This window comes from Rhinichthys klamathensis, unplaced genomic scaffold (assembly GCF_029890125.1).
Source record: "Rhinichthys klamathensis goyatoka isolate OS25496 unplaced genomic scaffold, OSU_Roscu_1.1 h1tg000487l_1, whole genome shotgun sequence".
Classification (NCBI taxonomy): Eukaryota; Metazoa; Chordata; class Actinopteri; order Cypriniformes; family Leuciscidae; genus Rhinichthys; species Rhinichthys klamathensis.
Window position 1 is genome coordinate 2,338,917 of NW_026606974.1, and position 22,936 is coordinate 2,361,852.

The window sequence follows — 22,936 nt, forward strand, 5'->3', positions numbered from 1 at the left end:
TTCAGCTTTTTCATCACAGAAAAACATTGTGTCTTTAAATGTATTAAAATAGAAAACAATTCACAATATTTTTCACTGTTTTACTGTAGTTTTGATTAAATAAATGCAGCCTTGTTGAACAAGAGACTTCTTTCAAACACCCACATACCCACACACACACACATATATATAATGTATATATTATCATCATCAATAAGAAATACAATGACAAAATGATCCACGGATCCACTCGAGAAAGGTGTGTTAGCAATTGTGAATAAACTATAACTTCTGGATCCAGTGCTTGTCATCACTTCTTTTTACACATGGTTCTTTCAGGCATTCCACTGATACCTGAGAAATTCCTGAAATGTTCTGTTACTGTTAGGTATGATTTTGAACGTGCACTTAAATGTTCACTCCATGTGCATTTAGCACACTCAGTACACAGACCTGCCTGTGTTGTATTCATGGTTAAATGCTTTACTGAAAGAGATTGAGCAGGGGGGTTTTCATCAGTAAACAGTACTTCCTTTGCCACCCCCTTACTTTCCTATTATCTCTAATTCAACTTTAGACATTTGATCCATGCATGTAGGCTACTGTACAGTATATTTTATCTTGTTGTCAGCAATTTCTGAAGGTTTCTGAAGCAATATCTCCTTTAAAAGTTAAATGCATTAATCAGAGTTAATTTTAAGTCTTTTTTAAGTACACAGCCACAGGATCTTTGCAGTTTTACCATATTTCAACCACATTTAAAAGGGTAAAAGTATGAAGGATTTTGTTTCTTATAGTTATAGGCCTGTTTATCTAAATCATTCCAAGACATCTTCTATTCAAAAGGCTTTCTTTTAACATTCTTTATGCCCTCCACTTGTTTCCCATGAGAAAGTCTTACAGCACAAATGAGACCAAGTTTTATGTAGTTTTATGAAGCCTGGGAGACTCCATTCGTTTGAATGAACAAAGAGATGGTTTTGAATCTGGTATTGTTCAGACTCACACATAGACCTCTGTAACACTGAAGGAGTCGACTGCAAGATGTTTCACACATAAAATCTAGACAATTGTTGCTTTCGTAAGGCATGAAGACATACAGGATTTTGAATGATGCATTGCCAACATGGCCTTTACTGACTCTTGTTACAGGTGTGGTACATAACTAAAGTGATACCACAAGAGGCTGTTCATTACAAAGATTGTAACACGGGTAAGAGGTTTTGCATTGTGAACACCTTTTATAAAATGGCGACAATTGTGCTACACTCTTAGAAAATAATGTTCAGGACTCAATTTTAAAGTGCCCCTATTATGCTATTTTAAAGCTGCAGTCCGTAGCTTTTTTGGGTTATAAATTATCCAAAATACATTTTTGAGAAAATACATAACCCGCAGTGTTCAAAACTATCTGCTTGCCTTAGCTCGATTCAAAGCGGTAAGCTTGTAATAATGTTTTTAATTCCAGTGGCACTGGTGGATTTCCGCGGGAGATTCGAGCATGTCTTTGCGTCATTACGTCACATCTGTACACATAAAGAAGGAGTCTCGACTAGTAGGCTATATTGCGTGTGAGGATGTTGGAGGTGGAGATTTAAAGCCTTTTCTCACAGCGCTTGATATAATTAAACATCAATTTGATGGCGGATCCAGAAAGGTTCAAACAACAATCATCAGTGACAACAGATTCACCCGCTGTAAAATGCAAAAGGCTTCGTTCGGACTTCGGAGTGGCTACAGAAAAAAAGAGACTGCAACCGGACCCGAAAACAAGGATAAATATCGGAAGGACATTACATATAGTTCCCTTTCGAACGGTCACTTCGTATTGCGTAGCTATACGCAGTGGGGAAACTCCTTTTCCTCGATTTACTGAAACCTATATGTAAAACGCATTTGCAGCTGCACAGCTAGCACACTGAGCGTCTGGCACGCTCATAGGCTGTGCTGCCGCAACTGCACAACCAATGGCGCGGGCGACTCTGACATGCAGCCAATGAGCTAGCTCAACGTCAGAGCCCGTCAAGGGGGTGTGGCTTAGCCTATAAAAGACCCCCGAATTCGCCATTATAGCAGATTTTACTCCTTCAGCGACAGTACACATGTCCCTGAGCTTTTTACTGTGAATTCGCCGTCGAACAAGCCTTTCAGCCTGAGCGAGCTTCTCCTCAGCAGACTTGCCTGCACGCCGTCGTCTCCTGACGCCGTCTCACCTGTGGCTATCCGGCGACATCCTATATCCTTTCTATTATTGTGTTTGTTTCAGAATGCCTCGTTCATCCTGCGCCACGTGCGGAGGCCGTCTGCACGAGGCAGACCAACACGAGAGCTGCATTTCCTGCTTGGGTGTCGACCACGCGGAGAATGCACTCTCTGTCGGCGGATGTGCGGCCTGCGACTGCATGCCTATCTCCGTGCTGCGCAATCGGCTAGCTCTCTCTCGAGATGGCGATGCCGCTTCAACCACGCTTTCCATTCCGAGGAAGAAGAAGCGTCGCAGCCAACGGCAACCGGAGGGTTTGGAGATTTGTGAACGCACGCCGGCCGCGTCCCCGCGTGCTTCACTTTCTCCGACTCAAACGCCATCACCGGTCCTGTTCACAGGAGACCAACGCCCCCCCCCCCACACGTGGCGGGCCTCGTCTCCTTCGGCGGATCTCTCGAGCGCGACGACAGCATATCCATCGCCGCTTCTGAGGACGAATGGCCGGGCTCTCTCGACCCCGTCTCCGCTTCTCAATCTGTGGCCAGTGGATTAGCGACCAGGACGAACTCCGACGCCGAAATGCTTCGGATCCTGACGAAGGCCGTCGCGGACCTCGAGCTAGAGTGGGCCTCGCCCGAGGAGCCGCCTCGTAGTCGGCTGGATGGATGGTTTCTGGAGGGGCGCCAGCAGGCCCCGCGTCACAAACCGGCGCCATTTTTCCCCGAGGTCCACGAGGAGCTAACCAAGGCCTGGCGCGCTCCATACTCAGCATCTGCAGTTTCCGCGACGCTCTCCTCCGTGGATGGCGCAGCGGAAAAGGGTTATGAGTCTTTACCGCCCCATCGAAGAGGCCGTGGCAGCTCATCTTTGCCCGAGCACTGCAGCTAGCTGGCGAGCTAGAGCCGCTCATCCCGACAAACCCTGCCGAAACACCTCAGCCCTCGCTGGACGCGCGTACTCCGCCTCCGGTCAGGCTGCATCGGCCCTGCACACGATGGCCGTGTTGCAGGTCTACCAGGCCAAACTCCTCCGGTCCATGGACGAGTCTGGCCCGGACCCGGAGACCTTTCGAGACCTGAGGAGTGCTACAGACTTAGCGCTGCGTGCTACTAAGGCTACAGCACAGGCCATCGGAAGAAACATGGCGAGCTTGGTCGTGCTCGAGCGCCATCTTTGGCTTAACCTCACCGAGATTAAGGACGCCGACAGAACGAGGTTTCTCGACGCCCCGGTGTCCAGCTCCGGTCTCTTCGGCCCGGCGGTGAAAGGATTCTCGGAGAGGTACACAGAGGCACAGAAAGCGTCCCAGGCCATGCGACACTTCTTGCCGAAACGTTCGAGCTCCGCGACCAGCAAGCCCAAGCCGCCGCCTTCGCCTCATCCAGCCAAGCCGGTGAAACAGGCCTCTCAGCCCCGCCCTGCGGCTGATAGCCAACGCCAGCCAAGGCCCGCGAAGCGCTACCCGCTCCCCAGGCGTCAAGGCCCTCGACCCAGCGCCGCGGCCGACCAGGTGCCTCCGAAGTCGTCCTAGCACGGAGAGGAAAGAGAGAGGGCTCGTGTCTCGCGCTAGCCGGACCACCCTCGAAAAAACCGGCAAAACTTCCCACAGCTCCCTGTTCAGTTCAGGCGGCTGGGGATTTTATTATTGTAAACAGGCCCGCAGCAGTGAGCGCGTCTTTGCAAACAAACGCCGTTTTCACGGCGACCCAACTAAAGCACAAAAAGAGTATGTTTCACAATCACAACACACGGGTTCACGGTCCCCCTTCACTAGGCGGCCCCCGCCCTGTTGTAAGACTGAAATCCCCCCGGGCAAAAGCCTGTATAACCAGTCAAACACTCAGTATGTGCACAAATCACAGTGTAAGGGTATCAGGTCCCCCTATGTTAGGCGGTCCCCCCCATTCAGTGTGTCAAGCCCTAGCCACACGGGCGATGGCCTGGCAAGCCATCCCTGGTGTGTCGAGTTGGGTCATAAACACTATAAAGCGAGGCTACTCGCTCCAATTCGCTCGCAGACCCCCGAAATTCCAGGCGGTTATCGAGACATCGGTGAGAAGCGGCGTGGGTCACGTGCTTCGCACCGAAGTTCAGAATTTATTAGCAAAAGGAGCGATAAAGTCAGTCCCTCCCGCGCTAATGTATTCGGGGTTTTACAGCCGCTATTTTCTAATTCCAAAGAAAGACGGCGGGCTCAGACCCATACTAGATCTGAGACGTTTGAACAGGGCTCTCATGAGACGGCCTTTCAGAATGTTAACACTCAAACAAATTCTCGCGCAAGTTCGCCCGGGGGATTGGTTTGTTTCAATGGATCTGAAAGATGCATACTTTCATATTCAGATCGACCCTCGCCACAGGCCATTCTTGAGATTCGCCTTCGAGGGGAGGGCATATCAATACACCGTTCTGCCGTTCGGTCTGTGTTTGGCACCCCGTACATTCACGAAATGTATGGATGCAGCGCTCTCCCCGCTAAAAAGCCAGGGAGTGCGTGGGCTGAATTATCTCGACGACTGGCTGGTGCTAGCGCAGTCGAGAGACGAACTAATAGTTCACAGGGATTTGATTCTCGGCCATTTAAAATGCCTGGGTCTCACAATCAATGTTGCCAAAAGCGAACTGAACCCCAGCCAGACTGTGGTCTTTCTGGGCACGGTTTTAGACTCGGTGACAATGAAAGCGCGGCTCACTCTCTGTGCAGACACTGGCAGCCGCATTCAGGGCGCGCGAGCGCGCGCCTCTGAAGAGGTTTCAGAAACTGCTTGGTCTAATGGCAGCCGCATCATCAGTACTCCACATGGGATTACTGCGCATGCGCCCGCTGCAGCACTGGCTGAAACGCCGTGTGCCAACCCATGCATGGCAGTCAGGCAGCCTGCGCATTATGGGGAATCACGGGTGTTTAAGAACACTGATTCCCTGGCGGGCTCAGGACTGGTACCGCAAGGGGGTGACCATGGGGATAGTTTCCAGGAGGAAGGTGGTTTTTACAGACGCATCCAACCTGGGTTGGGGAGCGCTGCACGAGGGCAAGCCTGCCTCCGGCCTCTGGTCGAGCACGGAGCAGAGCTTACATATCAACTGTCTGGAAATGAAAGCAGTTGGTTTGGCCCTGAAAGCATTTCTGTTAAACCTCAGGGGTCACCATGTCCTGGTCCGTACGGACAACATGTCAGTGGTGGCCTACATAAATCGCCAGGGTGGCATCTGGTCGGGCAACCTGCATGCTATGGCGAGGGACCTCCTCCTATGGGCACAGGCCAACCTGAGCTCCCTGAGAGCAGCGCACATCCCGGGCGTCCAAAATCTGGGCGCGGATATGCTCTCACGGGGCAACACTCCCCTAAGCGAGTGGTCTCTGAACCCTCAGACGGTCAGTCTGATATGGGAGAGATTCGGCGAGGCCGAAATCGACCTTTTCGCCTCGAGAGCCAACACCCACTGCAGGGTGTTTTTCTCGAAGAACAGGGACGCGCTGGCCCATCCCAGGCCCAACCGCCCCCTTTATGCTTTCCCCCCCATCTCGATGGTCCCACAAGTCATCGAACGGGTCAGGGAGAGCGGATGCCCAGTCCTTCTGGTGGCTCCTCTCTGGAAATCCAGACCATGGTTTCCGGAGCTGGTTCAGCTGTCAGACACGGTCCCCTGGCCCGTTCCAATGAGGAGGGACCTCCTCACACAGGCCAAAGGGACGATATGGCACCCCCGACCCGATTTATGGGCCCTCCATGTGTGGCCCCTAAACGGGTACCCGGGGGCCTTCCTGACAAGGTCTTAAGCACTATCTCTGAAGCAAGGGCCCCGTCTACTAGGCGTCTTTATGCTTTGAAGTGGTCGGGTTTTTCCAGCTGGTGCTCGAAAAATCGAGTTGACCCAGAGTCATGTGAGGTATCGGTGGTACTCTCCTTCCTGCAGGAGCTACTGGACGCGGGCCGCACCCCGTCCACGCTCAAGGTTTATGTGGCAGCCATCGCAGCGCATCATGCGTTGGTGGCTGGTCAATCACTGGGAAGAAATGACCTGGTGGTAAGATTTCTGAAGGGCGCTAGGAGAATTAACCCCTCCAGGCCCCCATCAGTACCTCCCTGGGACCTCTCCACGGTCCTCAGGGCCCTGAAGGGGCCGCCTTTTGAACCGCTCCGGTCGGTGGATCTAAAACCACTCTCGCTTAAGACTGCTCTCCTGTTGGCATTGGCATCTATCAAGCGAGTGGGAGATCTGCAGGCCCTTTCTGTGAGTCCGGCATGTTTGGAGTTTGGAGCGGATGACTCCAGAGTCATTCTCAAACCCAGGCATGGTTACGTACCCAAGGTGCTCTCAACGCCGTTTAGAGCGCAAGTTATCACGCTATTAGCCCTTCCCCCTTCTGCTGAGGATGGGGAGGTTAATCCTCTCTACCCTGTCAGGGCGCTGAGAGTCTATCTGGAGCGTTCTGCGTCTTTTAGACAGTCAGAACAGCTGTTTGTCTGCATTTGGTGGCCGATCTAAGGGTGGTCCAGTTACCAAGCAAAGACTGTCTAGATGGATAGTGGATGCCATTTCTATGGCTTATACTTCAGTGGGTCAGGTTTGCCCTATAGGTGTCAGGGCCCATTCGACTAGAGGCATGGCCTCGTCATGGGCTTGGTCATCTGGGTTTCCCATTCAAGATATTTGTGATGCGGCCGGCTGGTCCTCGCCTTCCACATTTATGAAGTTCTATAATATGGAGGTGCCTTCCCTGCAGGCGAAGGTTCTTTCAGTATGATTAAGACTCGATGCTGTCTGGTCTAGTCTACAAAAAATTACTGTGCATAATCACATACATATAAAACCTGCTTAGGCCGGTTATGAATTGTACTAATAATCCCGACAGTGTCGGGGTTTGTTAGTATATTCTGTTGGTTGTTACTGACTCTTATATATTATTCAGGCCTGACAGTGTCTGGTCTGTTATATATATATATTCATATATTGGGTTCTGGCTTGTTCTGTTAGCTCAGGGGGCCTGAGTTGCAGTGCAACCAGTTACTAAGGGTGCGGCGTTTTACAGGGCGTCCCCACTGCGTATAGCTACGCAATACGAAGTGACCGTTCGAAAGGGAACTACTCGGTTACTATCGTAACCTCAGTTCCCTGAGAGAGGGAACGAGTATTGCGTAGCCGGCCGCACTTAGTAACTGGTGAAGTTGTCGTTTCAGTCGTATAAACCTGCTATAATGGCGAATTCGGGGGTCTTTTATAGGCTAAGCCACACCCCCTTGACGGGCTCTGACGTTGAGCTAGCTCATTGGCTGCATGTCAGAGTCGCCCGCGCCATTGGTTGTGCAGTTGCGGCAGCACAGCCTATGAGCGTGCCAGACGCTCAGTGTGCTAGCTGTGCAGCTGCAAATGCGTTTTACATATAGGTTTCAGTAAATCGAGGAAAAGGAGTTTCCCCACTGCGTATAGCTACGCAATACTCGTTCCCTCTCTCAGGGAACTGAGGTTACGATAGTAACCGAGTAGTCACGCAATGCTGACGTTGTTAACATTAACAATTTGAGAACAAAGTATAATTTGCACGGTTTTGCGTGATATGATAAGCGATTGTTAGATTTAATCAGCGAGATTTACTGCAATGTCAGAACCAGAACAAAAGTGGATGTTACTTACTTGTTCAGATGACATTTTCCGGTGAAAATTCTTATGTTGGTCATACTTCCAAAAAGAATAATCTGTGATTCTGAATGACAGTATCCACCCCGGCGCGGTGACTGACAGCTGCACACTCTCCTCAAACATTGTGTTCATCCGCGCTGTGCCGTGTCGAAGCACAACTCACGTAAAGTTGATAATTCCGCGAATGACTGCAATTGCAGATTTCGAACAGAGATGGCGACAAAGAGCAAAACTACGGACTGCAGCTTTAAAGTGTCCTAATTTTGTTTTGGAGATCTCCTACAACAGGTTACATGCATTAAATGTCAAAAACACTTTAGTTTTCTCATAATATACATTGCACATCACCACATTTTTCGATTCTCAAACGACTCGTCGGATGATTCAATCTCTCTAAATTCCGCCTTTCCATGGGCCTGCTCTGCTCTGATTGTCCAGTAGACCCAGTCTGTTACAATTGGTCTACAGCTTACAGCGCTTGTCAGAAAACAAAACTCCCATTACCATAACTAAACTTCAGCTCCGGAGACTTCCTAAAGCTCACCGATTGCACTGTAAAACAATGATGGCGTTGATTTTACCATATCAATTCGAGCTCGAGTCCGATGATGAAACATTGGAAGAACTAGTTATTCAACCCGAACCTCCATCGCAAGAATGACTTGAGCAGGAAATTTATCAGTGAGACGCTACTCAGTTTGAGTTACATTATGAGATGTTGCATCTGTAATTCCTCACCATCAGCTTTAACAAGTGTATGTTCATCAACAAACCGATGTGTATATTTCTAATTTATTGTGGTGCACATGCAGGAACTGTATCAATAACAGCGCATACGTTAGCTCAGCACTAACGTGAATCACTGATGTAACATTAAAGTTTGTAAAACCAATCTTGCTCAATCCTTCATTATTACTCAAAGTACGACAGACAATCTGTATTAATCAATCTGCTGTAAGTGATTGGGAATATCTTTGATAAGGAATTGGTAGACTATTGGATCCTTTATTTTTTATCCTTGGTCTGCCTGATACATTTTATCAAGAGAAAAAAGACTGGATAATCTTCTTTCTTTTGCAGCTACAGTACGTGGGAAAAACATTTTACTGAGGTGGATAAGTGACAAGACTGATTATATCAGGCTGTCACAAGATTTTGATGGTACTAATTCCGCTGGAATATTTAACTTTTCTAGTTAATGGTCAGCCAGGTCAATTTTATAGTGTCTGGAAGCCCATAACAATAATCTAGGGACTGAATTGTCAACTATTCTGCGGAAGGGTTTTCCCATTTATGTGCCCCAAATTTTGAACTTGTAATGTACTGCACTCATGTATTTAGTGTATTTATTTCTTGAATTATTTTTACTTGATTAACTTATATAGGTAGATCCATTGCCTCCTCCCTGGCTCCTCCCTCCAGTATCTCCTCCTTGGGCTACATTTACATTAAGTCCACTTTTAGACATATGCTGTGTCCCAATTGAGAGGCTGCAACCTTTGAAGGGCGCATTCGCCGATTGCGTCACCGCGGAACGATAAAGGCTGTCCCAATTCGAAAGGCACCTGTGAAATTAATGATACAACAGATGTAGGGACTGGGGTCTAAATGAAGTTCCTGGTAAAAATTTTCCCCTCAAAAAGTCCCTTCTCGCAAGGTAGTACTTTTTAAAAGTTCAGGAACTTTCGGGGGTGCGACTTGGGTGCTGAACATGCTGATTGGTTGAGTTCACACTGATTGGTTGACTCATCAAATTTTGAAAATGCCCCTCCCCTCTGCATTGGAGGACCTTGCCCGATGACGTAGGCTTTACGGTTTGGGTGTCTGCTTAACATCCATAACCACGCCCCTTCAACTGACAGTAGACAGGCTGAATGAAAACACCTACTTTTCTAGATCCAATCAGGTGCTAGTTGGGAAAAAAGCCACGCCCACTATTTTGCCTAATTTAGTATTCCGTTTCTCTCGGAAATACGCCACAACACTGGAGAAAAGTCGTTTGCAACTTCCGGTTCACGGGGACTTTAACAATGCTCGTTCCGACCTTTGTGGCCTTTGAAGGATGCAGCCTCTGAATTGGGACACAGCTGTACAGTCGCAAACTTCCCTAAGTACTTCCCCTCTGGGAATCCCCGCCGTAATTTTGAAGTGTGTTTAACTTTGTCAATTTGGTGAGGGAAGTTTATTTGGACAGACCGTCGACCCCTTCGATTTTGACAGAGGGAGCGAGTCTACTCAACATGTATACTTCAGGCAGATCCATAGACCACAATGCAACACGATTGTGATGGAAGAGCAGATCGTGCTTAATGTGCTTAATTTACTTCCACGTTCCACCCCACACAACTCTAGTGTGAGATAGTGGCATTATTTTCACAATTAACCCCATTTAATACTTGCTGCTAGCAAGGTTATAATCGTTAACGAAAACGAACGAAAAAACGAAAACTAGGTGGGAAAAAACATTGTCGTTAACTGAAATAAAAATAAAAACGAGGCATTACAAAAAAACGATAACTAACTAAAACTGTAATGTGTGTTTGGCAAAACTAACTAAAATAAAATAAAATTATAGAGTAAATGTCCTTAGTTTTCGTCTTTGTCAATGTCTTGGGCCGCCGCACCGGCCGCCACATAATTGCATTTCGTTATTCATTTTTAAAAAACGCAGCGTGTTCGTTCAGCTGCATTTCCTTTCCCTGCTCTCTCTCTCACGTACACGCGGCGCGCACACACACACACACACAGCCCCTCCCCCTCCGTGCACACCGCGTCTCCATGAAAACGAGTGTTCGTTGAAAGCAAGTTAAAGGTTGGTATCTCGTGAACACCTTTACACAATCACACATTAAAAAGTGGCATAACACAATATTTTAAATTCTGAATAGAATTTTGTCAGTGTGTTAATGTCGACCCGAGAAGCGATTGCGGCTTCTTTAGAAAGTTTAATGCTGTTGGGTTGTCGATGTCAAAACACGATATAAGCTGAAACGAAATGTTATGTCATTTTTTAACTCTTACACTGAATGTTTGCTGCTTCAATCCAGATGAGTATTGTATAGGGTAAATTTAGTATGGGTGTGAAAATTGTACAGCTGTGGGATTTGTATGGGGTGTGCATTTTGTATAGAAGATGTAAGTTACGTGTAACGTAGATTTTTGGTACGGCGTATGTATGGATTTTGTAGAGGTAAAGAGATTGAGCTCCTAGCAATGTCTTGTGAGGCTCATAAATGTGTTGATACGCCGTTCATGTGTGTCTTCTTTAGTCTGTTGGCTATTTAGGTTTTTTCCTGGCACACGTCACTTACACATTTTGCACTTACTGCTGAGTCTTGTGTAGACTGTTTACATATTTGTACACTGCTGAGTCTTGTGTAGACTGTTTACATATTTGTGCTCGTACATTTTATGTAGCTACTCGTGTTATTGTTGAATACATATTTCTAAAATTGTATGATGTTTTTGTTGAGTTATTATTACACAATACTTTTTTCGGACCTTTTTGAATCTTGCCCCTGACAAATAACCAAAATTACAAAAAAAGACTAAAACTAACACTAAAACTAATAAAAACTAAACTAAAACTAAGCATTTTCAAAAAATAAAAAATAAACTAAACTAGCAAACCCACTTTAAAAACTAATTAAAACTAAACTGAATTTGAAAACAAAAAGTCAAAACGAAATAAAAATAAAAACTAATGAAAAATGCAAAACTATAATAACCTTGCCTTAAGCTGACTGTTTTTGTAAACACAGTTATAGTTTATTATTGTATTGTCATCCTTTTAAATATATCATTAATATATTAATATGTTAATATACTTTGTTCACTTGGCGAAGTTTAATGCACTTCAAAATGGGGATGGGGATTCCACAGAGGGGAAGTGTTTTGGGAAGTTTGCGAGTGTATGTCTGAAAGTTTTAGGGTGCATTCCACTTCCCTTAGACATACTGTACACTCGCCAACTTCGCCTCAGGGAAATCCCTTCATTTTGAAGTTTGTTCCACTTTGTCAGGTGGGTGAGGGAAGTTTAGGTGGATAGGCCCCTCGACCCCTCAATTTTGACAGAGAGAGTGAGTCTACTCTGATGTACACTTCAAGCAGCTCTATATCCGACAATTCAACTTGATTGTGACGTCACTGCAGATCGCACTTAAAATGTATGATATATGAATTATTTTGAGAATTAATCGCATAACAGTATATGATATATTAATTATGTTGAGATTTAATCGCATAATACTTGTAGCTATCTTATGTTCACAGTCAAAGTGTATACTATTGATTTTTTTTTTCAATTTGTGTAAATTTTTTTTCTCCAACAGCACATTTCTATAGGATTTCAGATATTTTCTCCAACAACTTATATGCGTATAGAATGGTGCATAAAACAAATTAGTAAGTAAAAAGGTTTACATTTAAACCTCATGAAAGAGTTCCGCCAGTAGTGGGCACTTGTGCAACATAAGCAACACATCCGAGTCCATGAGATAGAGGGAACTTAGCGAGTGAAGGGCATACATATTTGGAGTAGAACGCAGCCGTAGGTTTTAATTCTGTTTTATGGACTTTTAGTTTGTATCACCTTGTTCTCTTACGAGAGGTTCTCTCGTATTGCGTAAGCTAGCTTACGCTACGGGAAAGATTAATCTTTTCTGAGAATTTGAAGCCAAAAAATTATCCTATAATTTTGTATCCATTGTCAACGCAGTTCAGCTGCAGCAGACCATGAGCGGGCTAGCTAGCAGCTCATTGGTTCGCTCACAGAGAACTGCTTAAGCCTATGAGGAGACACGAATGAACTCTCGGCCAATGAGAGTCTGACCTGCTCTCATTGCGTCAGAGCCCGCCAAAACGGGCGTGCTCAGAGAGTATAAATTAGCGTCCCAGGTTGTAAACTCTGATTTTCATCTCTTCAATGAGGCTACACGCATCTGCTGATCCTGAGAGAAGCCGCCGTCGTCGAAAAGGCAACTCTAGCGAGCATCTGGGAGACTGAGGAAGCCGGCCGTCTTCGCCACCTTCAGCCGTCCTGCGAGCTAGCGCCATCCGACGGATTTGTATCCTTTTTACAAAAAGCTTCCTATACTTATTTGTATCTAAAACAGCTGAGCGTCTTTTTAAAGATGTCTCGTAAATCCTCCTGCGGTTCTTGCCGCGCTCCCCTCGAGACTGGAGACCGCCACGTCATCTGCGCTCTCTGCCTCGGATTGGAGCGATGGCGGCTGCGATCTCTGCGAGGACATGCCTTTGTCGACCCTGCGGGCTCGACTTCAGGCTACTAAAGTTGCTTCCGCGCCGCCTCTGACTTCGCCGCGGAAGAAGAAACGCCGCTCTCAGAGGCCGCCGGAACCCCAGCTAGAAGCGTTCATCCCGCCGGAGCCTGTCGCCTACCGCTCACCTTCTCCACCGCTTCCGGACATACAGTTGCCGCCGAGTGGCCACTCTGTCGCCTCCGATGACGCCGCGGACATCAAGGAAACCTGTTCGCTTCTCGCTTCAGACAGTGAGGAATGGTCCGGTTCTCACGCCTCCTCGGCCCGAGAATCCTCTGGGACCCGCGCTGGAATCGAGGAGGAATTAGTGCGCCTCCTCTCACAGGCCGCCGAACGCCTCGGGCTCGATTGGTCCCCTCCCCCGAGCAGACCATCAACCGTATGGACGGCAGCTACTTCCGCCAGCGCTCGACTCCTGTCACTAAACGGGCCGCGCCCTTCCTGCCTGAACTGCACGCGGAACTCACGAAGTCCTGGAATGCCCCGCTCTCTGCTAGATCTCGCTCTGACTCTTCCGCCCCGCTTCGCGTTGTGGACGGGGCCGCAGAAAAGGGCTATCTCTCCATTCCCCCTGTAGAGGACCTGGTCGCCGCACATTTATGCCCGCCTTCCACGAGATGGCGCTCATCACCTGTGCTTCCCTCTAAAGCCTGCAGAGCAAATTCAAGCTTTCACCCCCGCGCTTACTCAGCCGCCGGCCAAGCAGCCTCTGCACTTCACTCCATGTCCGTCCTTCAGATACTACAGGGTCATTTACTTCGTGAATGGGACGAGAGCGGAAAAAATCTCCCCACAGTCGCGGATTTGAGGAGCGCCACGGACATTGCCCTTCGCGCTACAAAATCTGCTGCTCAAGCCCTGGGGAAATGCATGGCCGCCATTTGTGTGTCTGAAAGACATTTGTGGCTCACACTCGCCGACATGGCAGATTCTGAGCGCGCCGCCTTTCTCAACGCCCCGCTCTCTCCATCCGGCCTCTTCGGATCTGCTGTCACGGGTATCGTTGACCGTTTCTCCGAAGTGCAGAAAGCCTCCCCGGCCATGAATCTTTTTCTGCCTCGTCGCGCTAGCTCCTCTGCAGGCCGCTCACGTGACCAGCCTCCTGCACGAGCCCCACTCCAGCGCCCAGCTCAGCACAGTCAGACTTCTCAGCGACGCCAGGGCGGCCGCCCTCGTTCTCGCTCTGACAGCCGCCACAGACCGCCGCCTCCTCGGGGGCCTCGGCCTAGGATCACGCTGAAACCTGATCACTCGAAGTCTGCCTAGCACAGCTGAGGAAAAGACTAGGCTAGGCTATCGCTTACAGTTTTACCACCGCCCTCCATATTTTCGAGCGCGGCTAGAAACTATTGTGAACCCAGAAGCAGTGACACTGCTCCGTTCAGAGATAGCAAAACTATTGTGCAAAAGGGCTATAGAGAGAGTTCCTCTATCTATGAGCGAGTCGGGGTTTTACGGCCGTTATTTTCTGGTTCCAAAGAAAGACGGCGGCCTCAGACCAATCTTAGACCTCAGATTTCTGAACAAAGTTCTCATGAAGAGACCGTTCAAAATGCTCACTATCAGAAAACTCCTCGCGCATGTGCGCCAGGGGGACTGGTTCATTTCACTAGATCTGAAAGATGCTTACTTTCAGATTCAGATAAATCCCCTTCACAGGTCATTCTTACGTTTCGCCTTCGAAGGCCAGGTTTATCAACCGTCCTTCCGTTCGGCCTATCCCTAGCACCCCATACGTTCACGAAGTGCATGGATGCGGCGCTCGCCCCCCTGCGGAGTCAGGGGCTGCGAATACTGAACTATTTGGACGACTGGCTGATTTTGGCACAATCACAGAGAGAGCTACTGTCTCATCGTACAGTTCTCCTCAACCATCTGAAAGCTTTGGGCCTCTCTGTCAACTGGACAAAGAGCGCACTACAACCCAGTCAGACTATCTCCTTCTTGGGTATAGAGCTAGACTCGGTCACGATGACGGCTCGTCTGTCAACACAGCGCGCATGCCGTGTTCAGCGTCTTGCCGCATCTTTTCAGATGAACGGACTCACACCTCTGAAAACTTTTCAGAAGGCGTTGGGTTACATGGCCTCAGCCTCCGCGGTGCTCCAGCTGGGGTTACTGCGCATGCGCCCGCTTCAGCTCTGGTTGAAGAGCCGTGTGTCTCACCGTGCGTGGACCACGGGCCGCCAGCTGATAAAAGTAACGCAGACCTGTATCACAGCTCTGCAGCCATGGACTGTGGCAGAATGGTTTCAGCGGGGCGTTTCCATGGGGACCCTTTCTCGCCGAAAAGTCATCTCGACAGACACATCCAACACGGGTGGGGGTGCGGTCTGCGAGGGCTCACCGGCCTTCGGCCCCTGGTCAGCTCAGGAGAGCCTCCTCCACATAAACTGTTTGGAGATGCTGGCGGTCGAGAACGCGCTCACGCGCTTTCTTCCGCGCATTCACGGTCACCACGTGCTGATTCGTTCAGACAATATAGCCGTGGTCTCCTATCTAAACCGTCAGGGCGGAGTCAGATCCAGGAATCTCTTCCGACTGACAGAACGCATCTTAGTTTGGTCTCAGTGTCACCTGCTCTCGCTCAGAGCGACGCACGTGCCGGGTCATCTGAACGACGGTCCAGACAGTCTGTCCAGGAACCCCATTCCCCCCGGGGAATGGTCCCTGCATACTCTTACAGTCCAAAAGCTGTGGCGAATATTCGGCAGAGCAGAGGTGGACCTCTTCGCCTCAGAAGAGAACACCCACTGCCCAATATTTTTCTCAAAGAGCGAGGACGCGCTAGCCCAGACCTGGCCCAGCCGCCCGCTTTATGCATTCCCTCCGGTTTCTCTGCTACCACAGGTGCTTCAGATAATCAGGGAAACACGCCACTCGGTAGGGGTGGGAGAAAAAATCGATCCATCGATGCATCGCGATTCTCTCTCCAACGATTCTGGATCGATTCTGAGAATTCTAGAATCGATTCTGAGCTTAGTTTTTAACCAGATGTGCGATGACGTTGAGTTTGCTTTAGAAACACCCATATTCTGCTTGCTTCCAATTCCTCACACAAATAGCCTACACCACTCGAACCTTCCGTAAAATAATCTTTCATAAAGTTCGGAAAGGTTGAAGCGAATTACAAGGACTTTCACAGGCTTCATTGCACAGGATACGCTGTGAGAGACGCGCGCTTTCTTTGATGTTACACTTGAAGTGTGTGGTCTCGCCCGTCGGTATTTTCCTTACAAATGCTCTACGAAGTCATCATTTATGTGGTTTGGAATGCAGTGGACTTATATATTTAAAATATGAACCTCACTAACAGAAGGCTGCTTTCAATTTCAAATGCTGACGCGCGCTTTGTTTGTGAGACTGCTCGCGCATGCGACTGTGCGACTCCGTGCAGTGGTTTAATGTACTTGTGCAAAATTAACGTAAACACAGCCAGTTATGTCTTAAGGGATTAAACGGACAGGACACACCGCATTACTTGCGTGCGTGAATGCAGCTTAATAGATCTCCCGCAGTCTATGATGTCATAGTAAAAAACAACAGTAAAGATGAAGAAAAATCACTCACAGTTCTTGAATGGAAAACGTTCAGATAATCTATAGGCTACTGAAAGCACTTTTTGTTTGTTGTTTGTTATATTTTTCTATGCTCCTCTTTATTATTTGTTATATTAGTTATATTAGTTTAAAATTCTTAACATACAACTGTTTTAATAAAAAAAAATTAATTTGTAATTATTTTTTAAAAAGTACTTAATTACTTAGCCTATAAACTAATGAATTAATAAGGGGGGGAAAGGTAGATAAAGAATCGTTCTGGAATCGGATCGTGACTCCCAGAATCGGAATCGGATCGGATCGTGAGGTGACCAAAGATTCCCACCCCTACCACTCGGTGCTCCTCATAGCCCCGCGTTGGGAGGGTCAGACTTGGTTTCCGGAGCTCACTCAGCTGTCACAGACAGCCCCGTGGCCCATTCCAATCAGAGCAGATCTCCTCTCCCAAGCTCGCGGCACGATCTGGCATCCCCACCCAGAGCGCTGGGCGCTACATGCGTGGGTGATGAACAACTACCCGTTGCTTTGCCAGAGGGAGTGTTGAACACGATCATGCAGGCTAGAGCGGCTTCTACTAGAATGCTCTATGCGTCTAAATGGTCTGTGTTCTCTAAATGGTGCACCGACAGAAACTTGGACCCACGGTTATGCGAGGTTCCTTCCTTGCTAGTTTTTCTCCAAGAGATGTTGGACAAGGGCAGGTCCCCGTCCACTCTCAAGGTGTATGTGGCAGCCGTCGCAGCGTTCGTTGAACCCAAGCGCGGCCAGTCACTGGGCAAAGATGGCTTGGTCATCCGCTTCCTCAAAGGAGCTAAAAGGATGAACCCCCCACGCCCCCCTTCGGTGCCGATTTGGGACCTTTCCATAGTTCTCGAAGCTATGAAAGCCCCTCCATTTGAACCGCTAAACACCATGGACCTCAAATACCTTTCGCTCAAAACTGTTTTTCTGCTCGCGCTCGCGTCAGTAAAACGTGTGGGAGACCTTCACGCGCTGTCCAGTAGCGCTTCCTGTCTCGAGTTTGGGCCCAATGACTCCTTAGTCGTTCTCAAACCTAGACATGGTTATGTCCCAAAAGCGATTGGTACCCCGTTCAGGGCACAAGTTATTTCCCTATTGGCTCTGCCTGCATCCGATAGCGAAGCTGACTCTAATCTCCTGTGTCCGGTCAGGGCCCTGAGATTATACATTACTCGCACTACTCCGGTCAGACGATCCGAGCAGCTTTTGGTTTCGTTCGGTGGGCGCACCAAGGGGTTGGCCGCCTCGAAACAGACTCTATCCAGATGGATAGTTGATGCCATTGCAGCCGCACACGCATCAAAAGACCTGCCATGCCCTCTGGGCATCAGGGCTCATTCCACTAGAGGCATGGCCTCATCGTGGGCATGGTCCAGCGGAATTTCCATTCATGACATTTGTGTGGCAGCGGGATGGGCTTCCCCCTCCACCTTTGTCAGATTTTACAATCTGGAAGTTCCCGCCTTGCAGGCTAAACCACTAGCAGTCTAGTATGTTACAGCTCTTCTGGTTGAGCTGCACTATAGGGAGTCATTCACACAGACCGGTTTCGCTCTGTCCCTCTCTATCGTGTGCTTATGTACCACACAATCTCCGGCCCGCTCTGCTGGCCTTTGTCACAGGTACATATAATTATTCCCACTCATAAGGGTTCCCCGGGGGCTCCCCTGGGACTCATAGTGGATGCTTAGCACGCACGGTGTTGACCAGGTGTTCCCGTAGCGTAAGCTAGCTTACGCAATACGAGAGAACCTCTCGTAAGAGAACGAATCGGTTACCTAACGTAACCTCGGTTCTCTCTAGATGAGGGAACGAGTATTGCGTTCCTGGCCGTGCTTGTGCTCCTAGCGTTCTCGCTTCATTCTATGAAAACCAGAGTTTACAGCCTGGGACGCTAATTTATACTCTCTGACCACGCCCGTTTCGGCGGGCTCTGACGCAATGAGAGCAGGTCAGACTCTCATTGGCTGAGAGTTCATTCGCGTCTCCTCATAGGCTTAAGCAGTTCTCTGTGAGCGAACCAATGAGCTGCTAGCTAGCCCGCTCATGGTCTGCTGCAGCTGAACTGCGTTGACAATGGATACAAAATTATAGGATAATTTTTTGGCTTCAAATTCTCAGAAAAGATGAATCTTTCCCGTAGCGTAAGCTAGCTCACGCAATACTCGTTCCCTCATCTAGAGAGAACCGAGGTTACGTTAGGTAACCGATTCGTTTTCTTGTAATCTGTTCCTGTTTCCATTGTTTACCATGTTCCCACTCATTACTTGTTACCATAGGTAGCCTACTAATTATGTTCATCACCTGTTTAGTTGAGTTGCTCATTGTGTATTTAAGCAGAGAGTTTAGTTTAGACCTTTGTGTCTTTGTAATGTGTGCAAATCTGTTGCTTTTGTTTTCTCACCGTTTTTGTTTTCTGCCTGCGTTTTTTGCCTTTATGATTTTTGTCAAAGTAAAAAGCTGAGAATATTATTCTAATAGGCTGTTTATGGTTGCCAAGCACTATATCAGCTCGGCACATTAGTGTGCTTAGTTTATAGCTTCAAGTGCAGCTCGTCCAATCAAAACTTTCCATCTTATAATTTGTACATCTTAAAAATGTTTCAAAATTTCACATTTAATTTAATGTGATACTTGCCATTTCTTATCTTCATTTTTTTTACCTGGTTTATGAATGCATGTAATTCAACTGCAGAGAATAATGCATGTGCTACAAGGAAGTGTTAGTAGAGCCGGGTGAGAGAATGACTCAATCTGACCTGACAGCACTGTAAGGAGTGTTAACAGGAAGTTAGATTTTAAATACAGGGGGCCAAAACATGATAAATGTACAAAATATCCTTATAGATAGGCTTTTGAAATTTACACCATGCTGGATAATATAATCAACCTTCACCATCCGAAAGATCTAAGGCTGTGCTTATAGGTAAGCAGGTCAGAGAAAATCAAATAAAAGCCCTCTGGTGAGGGGGAGACGGCAGATGTGATTCCCAGAAGTTTATAGAGGAATTAAATATTTGCTTGTTTGTACTTGACTTATTGAAAGGAGCATGATGCATGCATGGCTGTTACACTTCTAAGCAGTTTCGAGAACCGCTCAGGCGGGTTCAATGAACTGAAGAAACTGTGGAGAAACATGTTTGAATAAATTTCTATTTAGCAAGAAAAGTCATTGTCATAATTAAATTGCCTTTATTAAAACAATGAACTTTTTTTCATTATTTTTTTTTTAGTAAATAAAAAAATATTTGAAACATTATATGTATAGAGGCACAAAGGATACAAGTATTTTGTGCAAGAATCCATATATAATTCTCACAACCATGCTGACATTCTTTTTCACACACCCACATTCCAAAATCTATTTTCTTGTGAACAATCTGTTTTACAAAAGATGTCATTGCCTTTCTTTCACTTGGCCATTTTTTATTTAATAATAATATTATTAATAATAATAATAATAATGACAAGGGATTATAAAGTGACAGCCTATAAAAAATTATGAAAGAGTAAAAGTGATAAAAGTTCATCTCCTTACACGAAATGAAAGATTTGTCAAAAAGTATTTTATGGAATTTTTTTAGTCAGTTTCAGAAAAAGAGCTCTAAAGCTCATCAATTGGTTGAATTCTTCATATCTAACATTTCATCTATTTCATAATATTTTATTCTAGGCTGGTCTAATGATGGCTCTAGACACTGTAATACACACATTTCAATTAACTGATTTAATTTAGGTTTTTGATGTAAATGGTAAATGGTTTTTGATTGTTGTTGTTTTTAAATGAAAATGTCCCTAAAATTAATAATAAAATAAAATTAATAAAAAAACATTACAAAAGTTATAAACTTACATACAGTATATTGTGGTATGTAATTCACATGGAGATACAATACACTAATGTGAATGATGCAATATATCAGTCTGATCAGAAAGGTGACACCTCTGTCAGATAATAGCTATTTCCTTTCACTTATCACCACATTTACAACTTAACGAGGTGATAAGAGCCACTTCAGGGCCACCGAATTCTTTTTTAGTGAGTGAGTGGAAATTTTATTTTTGACACTGTAATATCTTAAATAACCCTTCATCTGTCTTGATTCTGCTTTCTATTGGGCCATATGTAACTGATTCTTTTCAATTTTTAAACATTTCCAAATGGTCCACTGTACATTATAAGTTAAATTATCTGATACAGCAGGATTATTATCGTTAAATAAAACTAAAAGTAAAAATATTAAAAACGTTTCTGTTAATTGAAATTAACCTGAAATAAAATTTAAGTTGAACAACTCTAACTAACTGTAAATTAGAAATGTTGCATTGGCAATTAACTAAAATAAGTTTAAGTTAAGTTAAAGCTGCAGTCCGTAACTTTTTTGGCTTAAAAATGTGTATATCTGTATACATTTCTGAGCAAGTACATAGCCAGCCGTGTTCAAAACTGCTTGGCGTAGCTCGATTCAAAGCGGTAAGCTTGTAGTTGTAATAATGGTTTTAATTCCAATGGTACCGGTGGATTTCCGCGGGAGATTCGAGCATGTCTTTGCGTCATTACGTCACATCTGTACACATAAAGAAGGAGTTTCGGCTAGTCGGCTATATTGCGTGTGAGGATGTTGGAGGTGGAGATTTATAGCCTTTTCTCACAGCACTTGATATAATTAAACATATTAATTTGATAGCGGATCCAGACATGTTCAAACGACAATCACCAGTGACAACAGATTCACCCGCTGTAAAATGTAAAAGACTTCGGACTTCGGAGTGGCTACAGAAAAAAAGAGTCTGCAACGGGACCCATGCGAAAACAAGGATAAATATCGGAAGGGCTTTTGAAAGGTGCTGTGAACTCCGTGTTTTGAAGGGGTTCAAAACGGACGCAGAGGCGGCTTTTTTCTGCTGGACAGGTAAGACATAAGCGATCATTAGATTTAATCTGCGCGATTTACTGCAATGCTTTTTTCCCCTTAGTTGGTCAGAACAAAAGTGGATGTTACTTACTTGTTCAGATGACATGTGAAAATTCTTATGTTGGTCATACTTCCAAAAAGTAGAATCTGTGATTCTGAATGACAGTATCCACACCGGTGGTGACTGACAGCTACACATTCTCCTCAAAAGATTGGATTCATCCGCGCTGTGCCGTGCCGAGGCACAACTCACGTAAAGTTGATAATTCCGCAAATAGCTGCAATTGCAGATTTCGAACAGAGTTGGCGACAAAGAGAAAAAACTGCGGACAGCAACTTTAAGTTTAAAAATTATTATCCGGAAATAAATAAAAACTAAAACTAACTAAAACTGAAATAAAAATAAATAGCAATAAAAAAAAAGTTCTGTTCCTGTTTTGCCTGCCTGAGTTTTAGTTAGTTTCCTTACACCTGTTTCTGTTCACCTTGATTACGTTCCCAATGCATGTATTTAAGCCCAAAGTTTCCATAGTTCTGTGTCCGGTGTCGCTATTGTTTATGTGGTTTAGTTACGTCCTTCTGCTTCTATCTCCTGAGTGTTCTGTGTCGATTTAATAAAGACACTTTTCTTTCCCTATTCCTTTCGTCGTGCGCTTTATTACAGCCATCAAACGCAATATATACAGCACAAAGAATAATTATTCATCAATAATCTCCTTCATACATCATTCTGCACCCACATACTGTACATTGAGCAATAGGTAACGTGCCAAGTGCATTGTGTTCGAATAGTTACTTGAGTCGCATTACAACCAGTCAATCAATATATGTTGTGTACACATTCACAGGTTTAAAATGGCAATGAGAACACGTGTGTTTCTCGGCAGGTCAGTTCTGCTTTAGGCACATGCTGCACACAGCTGGACAAGGAGGCCTCTTGTTGTGTTTGCATAACGACCTGCTGGATGACGTTACCAAGCATTCGGAGAAGGTTGAATGGAACATTCTGCTCTCTGCCATCAAAGGGTATACAGTCATGGAGCATGTTCTCCTTATAACCTATACATAATCACACGAGCACTGCATGTTTTGTCAACAATTACATTAGGAAGTTCAAGCTTTACCTCAAGGGTGCTGGAAATTGTCTGACCGCTGACATAGGGGTGAGCGGGGCACAAACTAACGCGGGCTAGTTGTAACACACTTGTTTTAAATACTTCCACACATGCTAGCATGATGAAACTTGGTGTATGTACTAGTTGCCATATCAACATATATAGAGAGAAAAAATGCGCCAAAATTCAGAAATCTTTGGAAGATATCACTGAC